This window comes from Canis lupus, chromosome 16 (assembly GCF_011100685.1).
Source record: "Canis lupus familiaris isolate Mischka breed German Shepherd chromosome 16, alternate assembly UU_Cfam_GSD_1.0, whole genome shotgun sequence".
Lineage (NCBI taxonomy): Eukaryota > Metazoa > Chordata > Mammalia > Carnivora > Canidae > Canis > Canis lupus.
Genome location: NC_049237.1, coordinates 40,335,742 through 40,352,898, shown reverse-complemented (window position 1 = coordinate 40,352,898; position 17,157 = coordinate 40,335,742). Strand labels below are relative to the sequence as shown.

Here is a 17,157-nt window from a genome sequence, read left to right as displayed (position 1 = left end):
ACTGCATATATATATATATATATATATATATATATATATATATAATAGGTAGCTTAATGATTTATTAGCAAATGAATACACATGGAACTCCTCCTCAGATTCAGAAATGGATCATTTATAGCCTCTCAGAATTCTTGTTCCCATTCATAACTTCATCACTTCCCCAGAGGTAACCACTATGACTTTTGCAATAAGCATGAATTTGCTTTTCTATATATACTTTTAACCACATGTATACATCCCTAAAATAAGAGTCTACTTTTCCTTGTCCAGAACTTTATGTGACTAAAATCTTATGTGTTATTTGGATCTTGCTTTTTTTTTTTTTAAGATTTTATTTATTCATGAGAAACACAGAGAGAGAGAGAGAGAGGCAGAGACACGGGCAGAGGGAGAAGCAGGCTCCATGCAGGGAGCCTGATGTGGGACTGGATCCTGGAACCCCAGGATCATGCCCTGGGCTGAAGCCGAGGCTAAACCCCTGAGCCACCCGGGCTGCCCCTTGCTTCTTTTTTTATTTTTATTTTTTATTATTATTTTTAAATATTTTATTTATTTATTCATGAAACAGAAAGAGAGAGAAAGAGGCAGAGACACAGGCAGAGGGAGAAGCAGGCTCCATGAAGGGAGCCCCACATAGAACTTGATCCTGGGTCTCTAGGATCACAACCCTGGCTGAAGGCAGCACTAAACTCTGAGCCACCTGGGCTGCCCTTGCTTCTTTTTTTAAACAAGGTTTGGGAAGTATAAGATTGGTCTGTATGGTTACCTACATCTTTAGTTTGCTCATTTTCATTGCTGAGTAATATACCATTACAATAATGCACTACAAGAGTAGTCTTCAAAATGTGGTCTGCTGATACTTAGTGTTCTCGAATCCCTTTCGGGGAGTCCATGAGATCAGAACTATTTTCATTAGAAAAATATGATGCAATTCAACATTTTCACTGACTCATTTGCATCGATGTGTCAAAGCCACAGTTGGGTAAAATTGCGGGTGCCTAACATAGTCAATGCAGGGACACCAAGCTGTCTTAATCCCCATTGCTTTCTTCACTGCCACACATTCACAGGCAAAATAACCCTGTTTCATTACAGAGTATCCTTGAGGATCCCCTAAATGTTTTTTTTTTTTTTTAATGTTCTGTTTTTTTAAATGCAAAGCCCAAGTATGCTTTTCAGAATATTTGGCATGTTAAAATGGGAATATGCGAAACACTCTTCCATATACCAAAATATGAAAGAAAAACACTGTTGCAGTTGTCCGAGTTGTTAGCTAAATTAGCCACTTTTTCATGAAATATGTTTTTACTTAAAAGAATTATTGGCAGAAAAATATGGTTATTGAGATTTGAGTATTTGACAGACATGTTCTCAAAAAAGAACAAAGTGAGCTTACACTTCAAGGGAAAGGGGAGGATATATTTATTGCCAGTGATATAACTAATACTTAGTTTATAAACTAAAAATTAGAAATTTAAAAAATATGAACTTTACAGATTCCCAGAACTTACTGACTTTTAAAATGAGATCAATAGTGGTATTTTTTAAATGTATTTTTTTAGGATACTGTATGAGGACAGGTATAAATATTTGGGAGTTTGCATAATAAACTATATTTTCCAAATAACCCTACATGATGTTACAAAATCAACAAGAGAAAAAGATTCATTCAAAGTATAGTGCAAGTCAGTAGTTTTTAGTGTAACAGAGTAAAAAAAAAGTTCATTAATATGGCTTCAGATTCCACATTGCAGTTTACCTCTAAGAAGACATCCCTTGTCAAATTGTGGTGTAGTATCAACATAGAATAACCACAATTGTCTTAACACCTTTTAGAAAATTTCTCACTTTTCCAGTTATACATCTGTATGAAACTGTATTTTTTTCATAAACTTTAATCCATGTAACAACATATTACATCAACTGAATGTAGAAGCTGATATGAGAATTTCCAGCTATCTTCTAATAATCAGTCGTTAAAGAGATTTACATTTTTAAAAAGTATAAGGCGGGAATCCCTGGGTGGCTCAGCGGTTTAGCGCCTGCCTTTGGCCCAGGGAGCCGTCCTAGAATCTCGGGATCGAGTCCCGCGTTGGGCTCCCAGCATGGAGCCCGCTTCTCACTCCTCCTGTGTCTCTGCCTCTCTCTCTATGTCTATCATAAATAAATAAATGAATCTTTAAAAATAAATTAATTAATTAAATTTAAAAAAATAAAGAAGTATAAAGCAATGCCAGTTTTTCTTTTCTGTGTGGAAATATTCTTATTTTTCATAAAATATTTATAAGAGTGTATGCAATAGATTTATTATTATCTTTAATTTTTTAGATCTTCAGTTTTAATTTCTGATATGATAAATATTGAAAGATATAACTTACATAAAGGAAGCCCTTGGGTAGTTAGTGATTTGTAAAAGTATAAGTTTCCAAACATGCAAGGGTTTGAGAATCAATGCACCATAATACCTATTCATTTTATTCCTAAAGGATGTTTGAGTTGTTTCCAGTTGGGGCTGTTACAAAGACATTTGTTTGAAGATTATTTTGGTTACATCTCTTAGCCCATATGTGCAAGAATTTCTTTGAGGTGTTGGGATGGTTATTTTTATGTGTCAACTTGGCTGGCCACAGGGTGCCCAGATTAGAAATTATTTCCAGGTGTGTCTGTGAGAGGTTTCTAGTTGAGATTAGGATTTGAATTGTGGATTTAGTAAAGTAAATTGCCCAACTTAGTGTATCAGTTGGACATCAGCTAATCCACTGGGGTCCTGAATAGTATTTGCACAATTGGCTGCTCATATTTTCAGGCCTTCAGACTTGGACTGAATTATGCCACTGGCTTTCTTGGATCTCTAGTTTGCAGACGGCAGATCATGGGACTTCTTGGCATTCATAATCACATGAGCGAGCCAATTTCTCTTAATAAATCTTCTTTATATATCTATATCTACCTCTATATATAGAGAGATATCTCCTACTGGTTCTGTTTCTCTGGAGAACCCTGACTAATACAAGTATATACTTAAAAATTAAATTACTGAAATTGAGTATCTTCTATTCTTTCATATCTTTTATTTACCAGGTAATCATTTGTAAGAATATTTCATATATGGGATGCCTGGGTGGCTCAGTAGTTGAAAATCTGCCTTTGGCTCAGGACATGATCCCGGGGTCCGGGATTGAGTCCCACATCAGGTTTCTTGTGTGAAGCCTGCTTCTCCCTCTGCCTGTGTCTCTGCCTCTCTCTATCTCTCATGAATAAATAAATAAAATCTTTAAAAAAAGAATATTTCATATGGTCTGATATCAGGTCTTTTCATGTTAGGTATATTACAAGTTTTTTCTTTCACTCTGTGGCTTTTCTTGTAATTTTCTTTACTAAACATTGTTTATATGGTAGTGAGTTGAGAAAGATTTCTTTAAACAAAAAAAGAAGCAGAAAATACAACCATAAAAGGCTGATAGATCTGATCACATAAAAAGTTTTTTAAAATTATATTATTAAAATATCACAACAAGCATAACCAAATGCAAAAAATGAAATAATTATAATAATTATCAAAGCATAAGAAATCATGGTCCTTAGTAGATAAGTTCTCCTAAAACCAATAAGAAAAAAAAGAAAAAACTTCAAAAGACTATGCAGTGGGCAAGAGATTCAATAAATAACTGTAAATGACCAATGCACTGAGAAGTTTAGGTGAATCTCACCTTCAATCAATTAAATGCATAAAGCATATTAATAAGAAACAATTATTTATTAAATGACAAAGTTAAAACGAACAAACTTCAGAGCAATAAAGGTTTAAGGAAACGGGTATTTGCTTTATTAACTGCTAATGGAAAGGCAAATAGTATAATGCTGGAACACAACTTTGGTATCTACTGAATTAAGTTTTAAGCTTAATGAAAGCTATTCTTTTTTTTTTTATTATTGGTGTTCAATTTGCCAACATATAGAATAACACCCAGTGCTCATCCCATCAAGTGCCCCCCTCAGTGCCCGTCACCCAATCTCCCCCACCCCTGCCCACCTCCCTTTCTACCACCCCTTGTTCGTTTCCCAGAGTTAGGAGTCTCTCATGGTCTGTCTCCCTTTCTGATATTTCCCACTCATTTTTTCTCCTTTCCCCTTTATTCCCTTTCACTATTTTTTATATTCCCCAAATGAATGAGACCATATAATGTTTGTCCTTCTCCAATTGACTTATTTCACTCAGCATAATACCCTCCAGTTCCATCCAAGTCGAAGCAAATGGTGGGTATTTGTCGTTTCTAATGGCTCAGGAATATTCCATTGTATACATAGACCACAGCTTCTTTATCCATTCATCTTTCAATGGACACCGAGGCTCCTTCCACAGTTTGGTTATTATGGACATTGCTGCTAGAAACATTGGGGTGCAGGTGTCCCGGCATTTAATGAAAGCTATTTTTATCTATATAGACAATGTGATTAAACATATTTTTGTGTCATAATGTTGAAAGAAATATGAAAACGAGCAATAATTTCACCACTTAGGAGCAATCAGTTTAAATATTTGGGGGTATTTACTTTTATTTAATTATATATGTATAATTTTCAGTGAAGGTAGCATTCAAAGAATATGGGTTAAGAAAAAAAGGAAGGAGGAAAGCTGAGTCAAATTGCCTGGGATTATTTTAAATTCACATAAACTCTCCCTTTGCTCTCAGATTTTAATCTGTTGTGAACTAAAACCAATATGTTAACTGAAATTCTCCCTTTGCTCTCAGATTTTAATCTGTTGTGAACTAAACCAATATGTTAACTGAAAAAAAGCAATATGTAAACCAGAAAATAGGATTGTGATCCCTGCTAGTATAATATTAGCATTTCACCATTTCTATAAGCAGATGGGTATGTGTATGTGTAAATCTATGTATTTAGATATGGTTTCTAAATAACCTGTAATAGTTATCCTCTAATTAGATAATTTTAATGAGCATTACTTTTGTTTTTATTATGTTGTCAGATGAGTTGTCTCATTCAATATCTATCCATTCCACCCTTTTTCTAGGAGAGATTGAAAGCAAAAAACAAAAAACAAAAACAAACAAACAAAAAACTACATTTAACATTTTCCAAACTCCCTTGCAGATTGGGTGTAAAATATCCAGTTAGAATAAATTTTTTTTTAAGATTTATTTATTTATTCACGATAGACACAGAGAGAGAGGCAGAGACACAGGAGGAGGGAGAAGTAGGCTCCATGCTGGGAGCCCCATGCGGGACTTGATCCCGGGACCGAGGATCGCGCCCTGGGTCAAAGGCAAGTGCTAAACCATTGAGCCACCTAGGGATCCCCCAGTTAGAATAATTCTTTTGCAAATAAGAAGGCAGAAGTGTGATAGAGGCCTCTTCCTAGTGTCTTTGCCCAGGGCTTCTGGTAAGCAGATAATGGAGCTTTAAATCTTTCCTGCAGCAAAGTTCTGGAGAATATTGTTCATTCTTCAGTTCTCTAGATGAGAGAAGAAGTTGAGGATGCAGAGGCCTAGGCCTGTTTCTTTGGGCCCAGATTCCTCCAGTGGAGACCTTAGAGGTAGTAGGTATCCAGGGAGCTCATTTCTAAATTGTTCTGGGAGACATTCCAAGAGCCCCAACCTAGATTTGGCCCCTTTCAGGTCTTCCATCGATTTTGTGGATACATTATTCCTTGTATTAAATACTTTTCTGCTTAGGGGTGGCTGGCCAGCTCAGTAGGTAGCATATGACTTTTGATCTCAGGATCATGATTATACAGGAGAGCTTGGTTCTTGTCTCATGGAGTTGAAGAATGAATCTCCTGGACAAAAGAATGAGCAAAGCTTTGATAGAGGTTTATTAAGCAAAGATACAGAAAAAGCTATCAAAAACGGGAGGGGTCCCAACAGTTGCCACTAAGGCCTTTAGGGTTTGTCTTTTATAGGAAACTGGCCAAGGAACTTGGTAAATTTCTTTCAATATCAGGGTGGATTTGTAAATATCATTCTATATGTAGAACAAACATGGTGGACTTATAACAAACAAGATGTTTCTTTGTAAATATCATGAGCACAAATAAGGTGTTCCCTTCTCTTTAATATCTTCTCCATAGCAATTCTTTACATCTGGGATTTCTGTTATTACTTAGTAGCCATTAAAGGGGCATATTCTCTAACATTTTGGAGCTAAGGAGCCAGGTTTTTCTGTTTTTACTGTTTTATCTCTGTTTTCTTTGGATGAGTAGGAACCAGACTCTGGGCCTTTCCCTTATCTTTCCCTGCCTAGCCCTGTCTGCCCCTAACTCATTCCTACATCAATGAGTTCAAGCATCACATTGGGAGTAGAGTTTACTTAAAAAAAAAAAAAAAAGTTTTCTGCTTAAAACTTCCAAATACACAAGAGTGTAGGTTTCTGTTTTAGTGCATTGAACTCTGAGTTAAATTAAAAATACTTAAAAGTTGATAAATTAATAAAAATTACTAACTCTATAAGCAGAGTTTAGCAAATTTTTCTCATTAAGGGTCACATAGCAAATGTTTTCAATTTTGTGGGACATTTACTGTCTGTCACAAATACCTCTGAAGTTGAAGTAAAAGCAGCCATAAATAATATGTACATAAATTGTCATGACTATATTCCAATAAAACTTTTTTACAAAAACAAGTAGTTGGCCATAAATTGTTGACCCATACAATAAGGATAAGATAATTAAGGTTATAATAAATGTTTGTGTCAAATATCTTGAGAAACTTAAATGTATTTTTAAATGAAATTATTTTATTAAATTCCATGACTCAAAATAGATCCACATATTTCTATAATTTTCCTTTGGTTTCAGTACAGAAACTATGATTTTGAGTTCCTGTGATTCATGAACAAGATGGCATTCTTTTTCACAGAACCTGTAAATATAATGAAATTGCTACTGTAAGAAATAGTATTTTTTAATACTAATATAAATGTATTATGTTCTTTGCATATTTATGGCATGTTATTTTTGATGTCATGTTATATCCTTTGTAACATGTAATCCATTATTGAATAATTTTTGCAATTGTAAGATTCTAAGTATGCCTTCCTACCTGAACTTGCACTTTTCATTGTCTTAGCCCAAAAGTGACTCAAATGAAAGTGTGATCTATCAAATACTCAGGAAAGCAAGGAGAACCTACTACTGGTGAGTACTAACAGTGTCTACACATACATGTTTCCCTTCCATTTTACATTAAAAATAAAACATTTTTGTTGTTACATTTATTTCACCCACAAGTCTTTCAATGTGTCTAACTCATAACAGATCCTCAGTAAACATATTTTTTAAATACAGGTGCCATCAAAGAAGTTGACAGCTGTGGGACCCAGGAAATTTAACAAAAATCCCCTACCCCTGGACAAGCAGAGCAGAACCGATTCCATTTTGTGCAGCACCCACCTTGTGCCGACCTGCTTAGGGCACTGCCCCACCCTAGTCAAGCCCAGGGCACACCCTAATGGGAAATTGGCTCAGTGATAGGCCAGTTCAAATGGATACTTTAGGGTAAAATGTAATTCAATCAGCCACCTGCGAGTGGACCAACATGACTGTGTAACTTTCTGCGTATCCCATTGGCCACTGGCCCCTATAAAGTTGCTAAGTCTCTTAGTCTCGGGGTCCAAGTCTCTGCTCCGCTGTGTTGGGTATACTAGAACCCAAGCTCGAGCTTGTAAATAAACCCTCGTGTGTTTGCATTGGTGTTGGCTCCTTGGTGCTTTCTCGGATTCGCAATCTTGGGCACAACAACAGCCACCAAAAAGTACAGCAAATATACATTTCAAAGGCCCCAAAGTAGACACCAAAAATTAAACTATCATGACATTACAAAAAGAATTATTATAATGATACCAATAATGCTAATTAATACTTATGATTTTTAAAATTAAGATTCTATTTATTTATTCATGAGAGACTTGAGACAGAGAGGCAGAGACATAGGCAGAGGGAGAAGCAGGCTCCCTGTGGTGAGCCTGATGTGGGACTTGATCCCAGGACCCCGGGATCATGACCTGAGCCAAAGTCAGATGCTCAATCCCTGAGCCACCCAGATGCCCAACGCTTATGATTATTCACTCTGTGAAATGGTATAGGCAGGCTGAGTCTGAGAACCCAGGGAGGGTCCTACAGGACAAGCCAAAAGTTCCTTGGCTTCACAGAGGATAGAATTCAAATGAGAGGCAGAAAAAGTGGAAACAGTTCATTGAAAAGTATAAGTGACAGAAAAACTGAAAACAGTTCATTGAAAAGTGTGAAGTGACAGGTAGAGAATAGTAGACACTGTCTGGGAGACTCAGAAAAGAAAGGGAGTGAGTCTCGTCATTGCCTGGGGCTAGGAGTTTATATTAGAAAAGGGTCTATGGTGATCCTCCAAGAATCCAGGGTAGGATCCAATCAAAGGTGAGTGTCAGGCGACAGTAGGTAATTACATACAGAAGGGAGAGGTATTGATGCCAGTGTCAGCCAAGATTTCTTGGAAGCTAATATCCTTGGGATCATGTTTGGGATCTGGCTCTTCTTTGGTCTTACGAGGTGTTTGGGGACTAGGACAAAATTCAGAGAATGATTCTTATTGTTTTCTTGGGTTTTTGTTTGGTTGGTTGGTTGGTTGTTTGTTTTGTTTTGTTTTTGCTTCTCCCTTGAAGTGGAAATATAACTTCTTTGGCTTATTCAGAGGCGAAATATGGAATATGAGGAAATGGGGCCTAGCAGAAAAACAGCAGAGATGGAGCCTTTCTAAAAATAGAGTTCCTTCAGCTTCCTTCAAAAGCACAGCTATAAAGTCATTTAATTTTCACAGCAATCATCTAATAGTTGCTCTTTTATCCCTGTTTTAGAGGTGAGGGAAGCTGAGATACGGGTTAAATACGTTGTGCAAAATCACAAAACTATTAAGTGGTATTGCTGGAATTTGAAGCCATATAGTTTGGCTTTAGAATCTGTGGTTTTTCCCATGATGTTATAATGCTTGACTTATATTAGCAAATAAATCATGATGATTTACATAACAAGAATCTTTTCAATCACTATAAGACTTTAAATCATTAATTTAAATTGCTGAATTATCAAGGACAAAAAGAAATCTGTCAAGGGATAAAAGTAAATAAGAGAATAGAAAATACAACAACCTATCTCATTTACAATCAAAATCAACTCTTCAGTTGAATTTACTGGCTAAAATGGCATGTCGATATTAAAAATCAGCTACTAAAGATGAAAGAATATTACTAATTAATTAGTATTTCCTAAGAAATTGCTCTTTAAGGAAAAAAAAATAGTACTAATAAAAGGATTCAATGTTGGTTTTACATTTTCAAATTTTAACATTTTAATTTGCTGTTGAGAATTTAACAGTACACTTATGGAGGAGGTACTAGATGCCAGACACTGTCATATGTTATTTACAAATATGATTGTATTCAATTCTAATAGCTTTTGTCATTGTTGTTTTAATCCTCATTTTACTGGTAAATAACTTGCCTGATGTCACAGTTAGTAAATTCCAGAGGCAGGATTCCAGGCCCAAGATTAGCATCCATAGTTAATCTTGTGTGCTATTTAAATAAGAATCCTGTGCATGATAATGAGTAAATTATCACAAGAAAATAAAAATATTTAGTTCCTGGAAAACAGTGAGGATTCCGTAATGCCTTTCTTGAATAAATAACACAATGTTTCTTTATTGAATAGTTTTTACTAGCTGATTTATATAGTTTAGTCATTAGTGGTCCCACCTTCCTCTTTTTCTCCTGTGTTGTATGAATATAGCAAGTGATTTGAATGCAAGGAATTTATTTTGAACATAAATATAATAATGTCAGAAATGAATTTCTTAACAATTCTCCTTAATCTGTCTTAGCTACTTGATATTTTAAAATGTAGGTAATGCAATGTTTTTGGTATAGGTTTTAAAAGCTGTAATATTTAAAATGTCAGTGTCCACCATAGTAAAAAAAAAAAAAAAAAAAAAAAAAGGATAAATAAACAAACAAAATCTCTTCCAGATGATGTAAAAACAGCCAGGGAAGATTGTTCCCTTTGGTGACGATCAATGCCATGCGAAGTCTGTGTAAATTTGTTGTAAGCATTATGACAGATGGGAAAGAACTCATTTAAATTTCAAAAAACTTTTGTCTCACAAAGGAATTTTCCTCAGATAATTTGTATTCATATCTAAATAATAGGAGGCTCAAGATTAAGCATTGCAATTGCCATTTATATTACAAAGAAAAATGCAATCTTGAGCAATTTACATTAGTTCTATTTCTTCATTTTTCTGAATCATCCTCTTTGAACTATTATTCAAAAGATGGTGGTGCTTTTGTCCTTTGTGGGATATCCTTCACTTTGGCTGATGATAAAAAATTGCTATTTCCTTTCATTCCTATTATCATATTCATGGTTCTCCGTAGTTGGGTGCTTTTTGGATGACATCCGTGTCCTGCAGAGAGCTGCAGGACTCCATCAGATCTGTTCAGGCACCTGAACTAATTAACAAAATTCTAACTATTCTTTTTATCATAGGTTTGGTAAATTAAGGTGTTTACCTCTAAGTTGCTAGGGATTGAGTGAATATTTTTAAATGGATAGTTATTAAAGATCACAAAGCATATCCCATAGCCATGTTATGTATCTAATGAGAAGAAATAGAATATGATCAATTTCCATGTAAGAATCCATTTATTCAAACTGCCTATGATTCAGGAGACATAGCATGCCATTTATAAAGCTACAATTGGAATAGTGTAAACCATCAGCATTTTAGCTCTTAACAACCAAATTGAAAAACAGAAGAGGGAAAAAAGAAAGAAAGGAAAACTTCTGGGCAATGGTGATTAGCCAGACATGAGTAATCAGGATTCCTAAGACCATCTGGTTTCTCTATGTCAGTTTCTATTCGGTTACATCAAGTATCATCAATACTATAGTAGTAAGAACTGTGTTTAATGTAAGCAGCAAAGAACTTTGCTGAAAGACTGGTCCCTCCCAGAATCAGTGGGAAGGCTGGAAAACAGCCTGAGGAAGGGCGTGAAGCAAAGACAAAGCAGCACAGGTCCAAAGCCTCTGAGTTAAGGATGATGCGATAGCACCATCAACACAGGATTCTTGATAACAAATCTTCCTCTACCCTCATTCCTGGCCCTCATTCCTGCCATTGCCATGAATTGTTTCTTACCCATTCAAACATCTTTGTCACATTTTCCCAAGATTCAAAACCCAGGCAGGACTTAGTCTTGGCCTGCCCTAACTCATAGCATGCACCCCAGTTATCAAGGACTAGGGAGAGAGCTTGAAGGGTTGGGAAACCCTGCCTCCTGAAAAGACACAGTGAGGAATTTGCCAAATATGGAAAAGGTCTCTAGTGCCATTTTGTAGGAAGACAGTGTTCCACATGGATCATCATTATCATATTTACAGATAAACACAATATGGCAAAGAAGGATTAGATGTTGTGATTCAGACTGAATCCTTTACCTTCCTTGTGATGGCTTCTAAGGCAGTTACTTCCTCTTAGCCTTTGTTTCCTGAGTTCTAAACTGGGATAATATTATTCTGTCCAGAATATAAAGACATTGTGAAGAAGGAAATGAGATAAACTGTGTAAAAGTTCTTTCATTTTCCTTTTTCCACTCAAAAAAAAAGTATTAAGGAGCACCTGGGTGGCTCAGTCAATTAAGTAGCCAACTCTCGAGGTCATGATCTCAGGATCCTGAGATCTGAGATCGAGCCCTGAGTTGGGCTTGTGCTAGGCATGGGGCCTACTTGAGATTCTCTCTCAATCTCTCTCTCTCTGCCCCTTTCCCTCTCTTAAAAAAAAAAAAAAATGTATTAAGGGCCTATTATGTGCAAGACAAAATGAAAAAAAAAAAAAGAAAAATAGTAACAATTTATGCCCTAAACAATGTATAAATGTGAGCTATTATTATCAATACTTTAATATAAAAATATATTGAGAATATGCATGCCCTTATTTATTATTCTGCTTAAAAAATAGGACAAATAGATGAAAAGTCAAATGACAGATGAATATGAAATTTAGAAGAGAAAGTTAATGCTGAAGTATACCCCCTACTAACTAACACTCCTCTCCTCTTCTGAGACATATTCCTTCTCCCAATCCATCCAGTTGTTGTGATGATAGTCTAAAAAAAAAAAAAACACCAAAGATTTTATTTATTTCTTCATGAGAGACACAGAGAGAGAGGCAGACACAGGCAGAGGGAGAAGCAGGCTCCCTACGAGGAGCCAGATGTGGGACTGGATCCCAGAACCAGGATCACAACCTGAGCCAGAGGCAGATGCAACTACTGAGCCAGCCAGCCAGGCCTCCCTGTGAGAGACAGTCTTACAAAACCCCACCTCTAGACAAAAGTGATTGGTCTAGTAATAGACCCCTCACCAAACTTAGCGAATCAGAGCTTGTTCCTAAAGCCTTTAAACCTAAAACCATTTATAAAGTATGTGCCTTGGTCAGAAGCAATATTGCATGATTATACATTAGTGTTGAATGAGGGATTCAGTATATCTGTTTACTGTGGTGCTGGGGGAAGTACTGAAAGCAGGAGAGGCACCTCCACATTCTAAACATGTGTTTATCCCAGTGAGATTAGACATTCCTCCTTGTAAGAGGTCCAGTGTGATCGAGGTGCCATCTGATGACTGGTTGGGCCATATTAGGACACTTTAGTGTTCGCATCTGCTGTTGACAGATCAAAAACTCAGTAGTAGCAATATCTGTATCAGCCTTGTTAAGGGAAAGCCCATGTTGTTCAGCCTATGAATCACTTCCATCTCTATTGCAGTGTTACTCTGTATACACAGTGGCTGGAGGAAAAAGCTGACTTTCACTGGAGAGTCATTTTGTCAACCAGATTATTAACCTGCCATGGTAGATGCCCTTTAATGGACATTTACATAGTAAATGAATGTTTTCATGCCGTTGCCCATTCTGAAAATTTCATTCCCCCTGAAATCACTGCTTTGCAACATTAATATTTGATTGTGTCCAGATCTCATTAGTTCTCCCAGGGGTGCAGTATGGCTTTTGGATTACTATCCTGGTAGGAAGGTATAAGTCTCTATGGCTTCTATTTGACCCTTTCCATCAAGAGAGCTCTTACTCCACAGATCAGGAAATAAATGTAGATTCTCTCAGTTAAATATATCTATTTTCAATACACATTTTATATCTGGGGAAATAACCACAGGATGGGTCTATAGCCCCAATAAGATCAATGACGAGATGGATTTGGGCCAGGATAGTCCATACGCACACAACATGGCATGAGTTCTGAGCCTCTATTTAACAAGCTCCTATAAATCACTTTAGTATATTGCCTCAGGATGCTCTGGAGATGACATCAAGGGAGGCTTATGATATAGTTGTTATTAACTGAATTGTGTTCTCACAAAATTTACATAGTGAAGCCCTTACCCCTAGTACCTGAGATTGTGACTATTTTGGAGAGAGGGCCTTGAAAGAGGTAATTAAGGTAAAATGAGGCCTTAATCCAATGTGACTAGTATCCTTAGAAGAGGAAATCTGAAACACCAAAAAGATATCAGAGGAGTGTGAGCACAGAGGGATGACCATGTGAAAAAGAACCAAAAGGAGAGAGACCTCCAGAGAAATCAAACCACCCAACACCTTGATCTTAGACTTTAGCCTCCAGGACTGTGAGAAGTAAATTTCTACTGTTTAAGCCACCCAGTGTGGTGTTTCATTATGGCAACCCTCACAAACTAATACAGTCCTGTATTCATTTTCTACTGCTGAAATAACAAACACAAACTTAGTGTCTCTAAAGAACACAAATTGATTTTATTGCAGCTCTATAGGTTGGATGTCCAAAATGGATCTTACTAGGCTAAAACCACATTATCAGCAGGGCTGCATTACTTTCTGATAGTCTGGGGGAAAATCATGCCCTTGCCTTTTTCAACTACTAGAGGGCACCCCCAGTCTTTAGCCTGAGGCCTTCTGCCTCCATTATCAAAGCCAGCAACCCTGTATGTCCCTGGCCATTCTTCCAATGACATATCACTTTCTCTGACTTTCTTCTTCTGCTTTCCTTCTCTACTTTTAAGGATCCTGGTTATCATGCTAGATCCACTCAGATAATCCAGAATCATCTCCCTGCTTGACCATCAGCTGATCAGCAATCTTAATTCCATGGGCAAACTTAATTCCCCCTTTACCCTGTAACATAACATTGTCCTGAGAATTAGAATGTGGATATCTTTCTGGGGTTGGAAGTCATTATTCTACCTACCATAAGTCCTATGACTAGGTTTCCAGGTTGTTCCTCAAAGGGCCCATCATTTAAAAAGTTGTGGACTTTTGTTAACTCTTTGAAGTTCGGGAACTGGCTAAGACATTAAAATCCCCACAGTAATGAGAGCTAGGTTTCTGCCTACCAGATTAAGAGCTTTTCTGCTTATATAGGTCATGTAGCTCCTTAAGAGGTCACTCAACATTTCTAGATAACCAATATTTATTTCATTTCTAGACGATATGAGGAGCAAATCCTTGCCTTCACTACTCTCCGGCTGGGCTGCCCATCTGCCAAACTTCATCAGAAGCCCGAGGTCAAGGAAGCCATTTGTTTTACTACAGGAAGGTCAGCCTCTTGGGGAAAATAGAAGGGTGGAGCAAGGTGGGAAGTGGGTCTGCAGTAGTAAATGAGAAAAATTCAGGCCCACCATCTCTCACATCAAGTCCAAAACCAAGTCCCATTACATTTGCCTTTTAATAGGTCTCTGTCTCCTCTGCCCATTACTACTAATAGCACCCACATCTCAGCCACCACCAACTTCCCCTGCACTTTTGCAATAACTTTCTAACTTGTCTACTTGCACTCCATTGAACTTCCCACTTCCAACTTATTTTCCACATTGCAAAGGCAACTTTCAAAATCCAAGTATGTCTCATTCATCCCACTACAAAATGAATGTTTTGCCACTGCCCATAAGATAAAGAAAAACTGCTCAGAACACCTGGGTGGCTCAGTGGTTGAGCACCTGCCTTTGGCTCAGGTGGTGATCCTGAGGTCCTGGGATCCAGTCCCACATTGGACTCCCCTGCAGGGAGCCTGCTTCTCCCTCTGCCTATGTCTCTGCCTCTCTCTATGTCTCTCATGAATAAATAAATAAAATCTTTAAAAAAAAAAGAAAGAAAGAAAAACTCCTCAACCCTCAACTCCTCAATTCTCAGCCTTATCTGGACCTTGCTTGCCACCTTTTGCTATTTTCACCCCAGCTGCACTGGCTTTGCTTCAGTTTCCAATGCTTTTCATGCTCTTAATGTTCTTTCTCTCCAGCAATGCATCTACCAGTCCTTCCTCAAATGGTGGGTGTTTTCTTCTGAGTTGCTGGACTAAGTAGGTATGCAGTATTCTTTTTCGCTTCACTACACATCATCACCACCACCCCCATTTTTATGTTTTTATGTGCCTCAGAAGAGATGACAGAAACTAGATGGCTCAGATCACCTTCCCCAAACAGCTCCTGGTTAGAGTTTGTGGTGCCCTCAAGAGATGTGAAAGACAAAAGACAAATGAAGAGCTCTTCATTCTCTGGCAGCCCTTTTGCAGGCAGATAAAACAGCAAAAGAGTGGAAGCACTTTGGAAGCACTTCTGGAGTTCAGTAGTGAATAGCATGAGTATTCAGAAAGCAATTGCTTCTGAAGGTACCATGGAAGAAAATGAAGATAAACAATTATGTATGTTCACAAGTATGTTCACAAAAGTTAAGGATCCATGTGGTGTAGTGGAAAGAATCAGAGAATATGGATTCTTGTCTGTGCTCTGTCACTGGTCAGGTGACCCTAGATAATATTTTTGAAGAGTCTTTAAGTCCTGTTATTTATTTATTTATTTATTTATTTATTTATTTATTTATTTATTTATTGGTACATCTCCACCACCCCGCAGGGTCTTGGGACACTGTGCGAGATGGGGGAGGTACTGGTTTTTTATTTTTTGTATAGGTGGTCCCTGTCTTCCAGAAGTCCTGTCATTTTAAATTGAAAAGGTTTCACTCTCAGAAAAAAAAGATATGGAACAGGTAAAATTGCTCTGCAGTGAATATCCACCTTGCTACAATTCCCTTGGCTATGGTACAAGTCCTGTTCTCTTTTTGAGCATCTAGGCTGACATCTCATCATTCCAGGAGACTTCTGGGTAAGAATTCCACTTAATGAACTTGGCTCAGGCTTAAGTGAATTGACACTTGTACCAATTTTCAGCTTATTTAAACCACATGAGCCTGCCACTTTAATTCTGAAGCCACACTTCCCTAAACTCAGGGCAATGTGCATTCGTGTTTTTAAAATATCACTTAAAAATGAGCTCACATTTACTTTTTTTCCTAACTGGTATTTTTGTGTCATTAAGATATGAATCATAAGGACAGGGTGATTTGTTAATGTTGCTTTGGGGAGACAGCTGAGCTTGCAAGGAAATTAGTCACTAGCATGTAGTGCACGCTCTACCCTCTCCACTTCCCTAACTGCCCAAGGACTGCGTGACTTTTAGGGCCTGGCATGCACTTTCTGGCTTTTTAGCCTGTCTTTTAATTTTGTGTTGAAAATTAGAGATGATATATCAGGTAATAGGAACTGAGGCTAATAGGCTTGTTAGTGCGAGCTTTCGTGATGACCTGGCTAGGAACTGGGTTGTGCTTAATATTTACTGTATCTGTAACTGAGGCTGAAAATCCCTCTACTCTCCTTGGTTTTGTCTCCTTTGCTACCTTTGGGTTTCCCTGCAAAACTTCCTTTAAAAAAAGGAAGGATTCTCTGTTATCATCCTGGAGCCCTGTGGCTGGGGTGGTAAGGTCTAAGGAAAGGAAGTGTTTTCTTATGCATGACTACATCTTAGCCCCTCCCCCAGGACTTTGCCCCTCATCACTGTTCCTTAGCTCCTCCCCTTTCTCCTTCTACCTGACAGGGAGGAAGCTGGAATTAGATAATTGCCCTCCAGCCTGCCCAGGTAAGAGAAGGCTCTGGTGAAGTCTTGGTGACTCTGTGAAGTCTGGAGAATGCTCTGGGTGTGTTCAATGCTTACTTTTTCCCTCCCCCCGCCTGAAGCAACAGGTGATTTTCCTTGGCTCTTCATGGTGAGAACCTCATGGGGTTACT

At 37.5% G+C, this 17,157-nt stretch overlaps 1 long non-coding RNA gene across 1 annotated transcript; it reads left to right on the top strand.

Moving 5' to 3' along the window:
• The first annotated feature begins 7,091 nt into the window (after positions 1-7,091).
• On the top strand, positions 7,092-15,443 carry LOC119869529. The gene is made up of 3 exons (XR_005371578.1): positions 7,092-7,162; positions 14,527-14,637; positions 15,337-15,443. It is a non-coding gene; the product is annotated as an uncharacterized LOC119869529 (long non-coding RNA).
• The last annotated feature ends 1,714 nt before the right edge of the window (positions 15,444-17,157 follow it).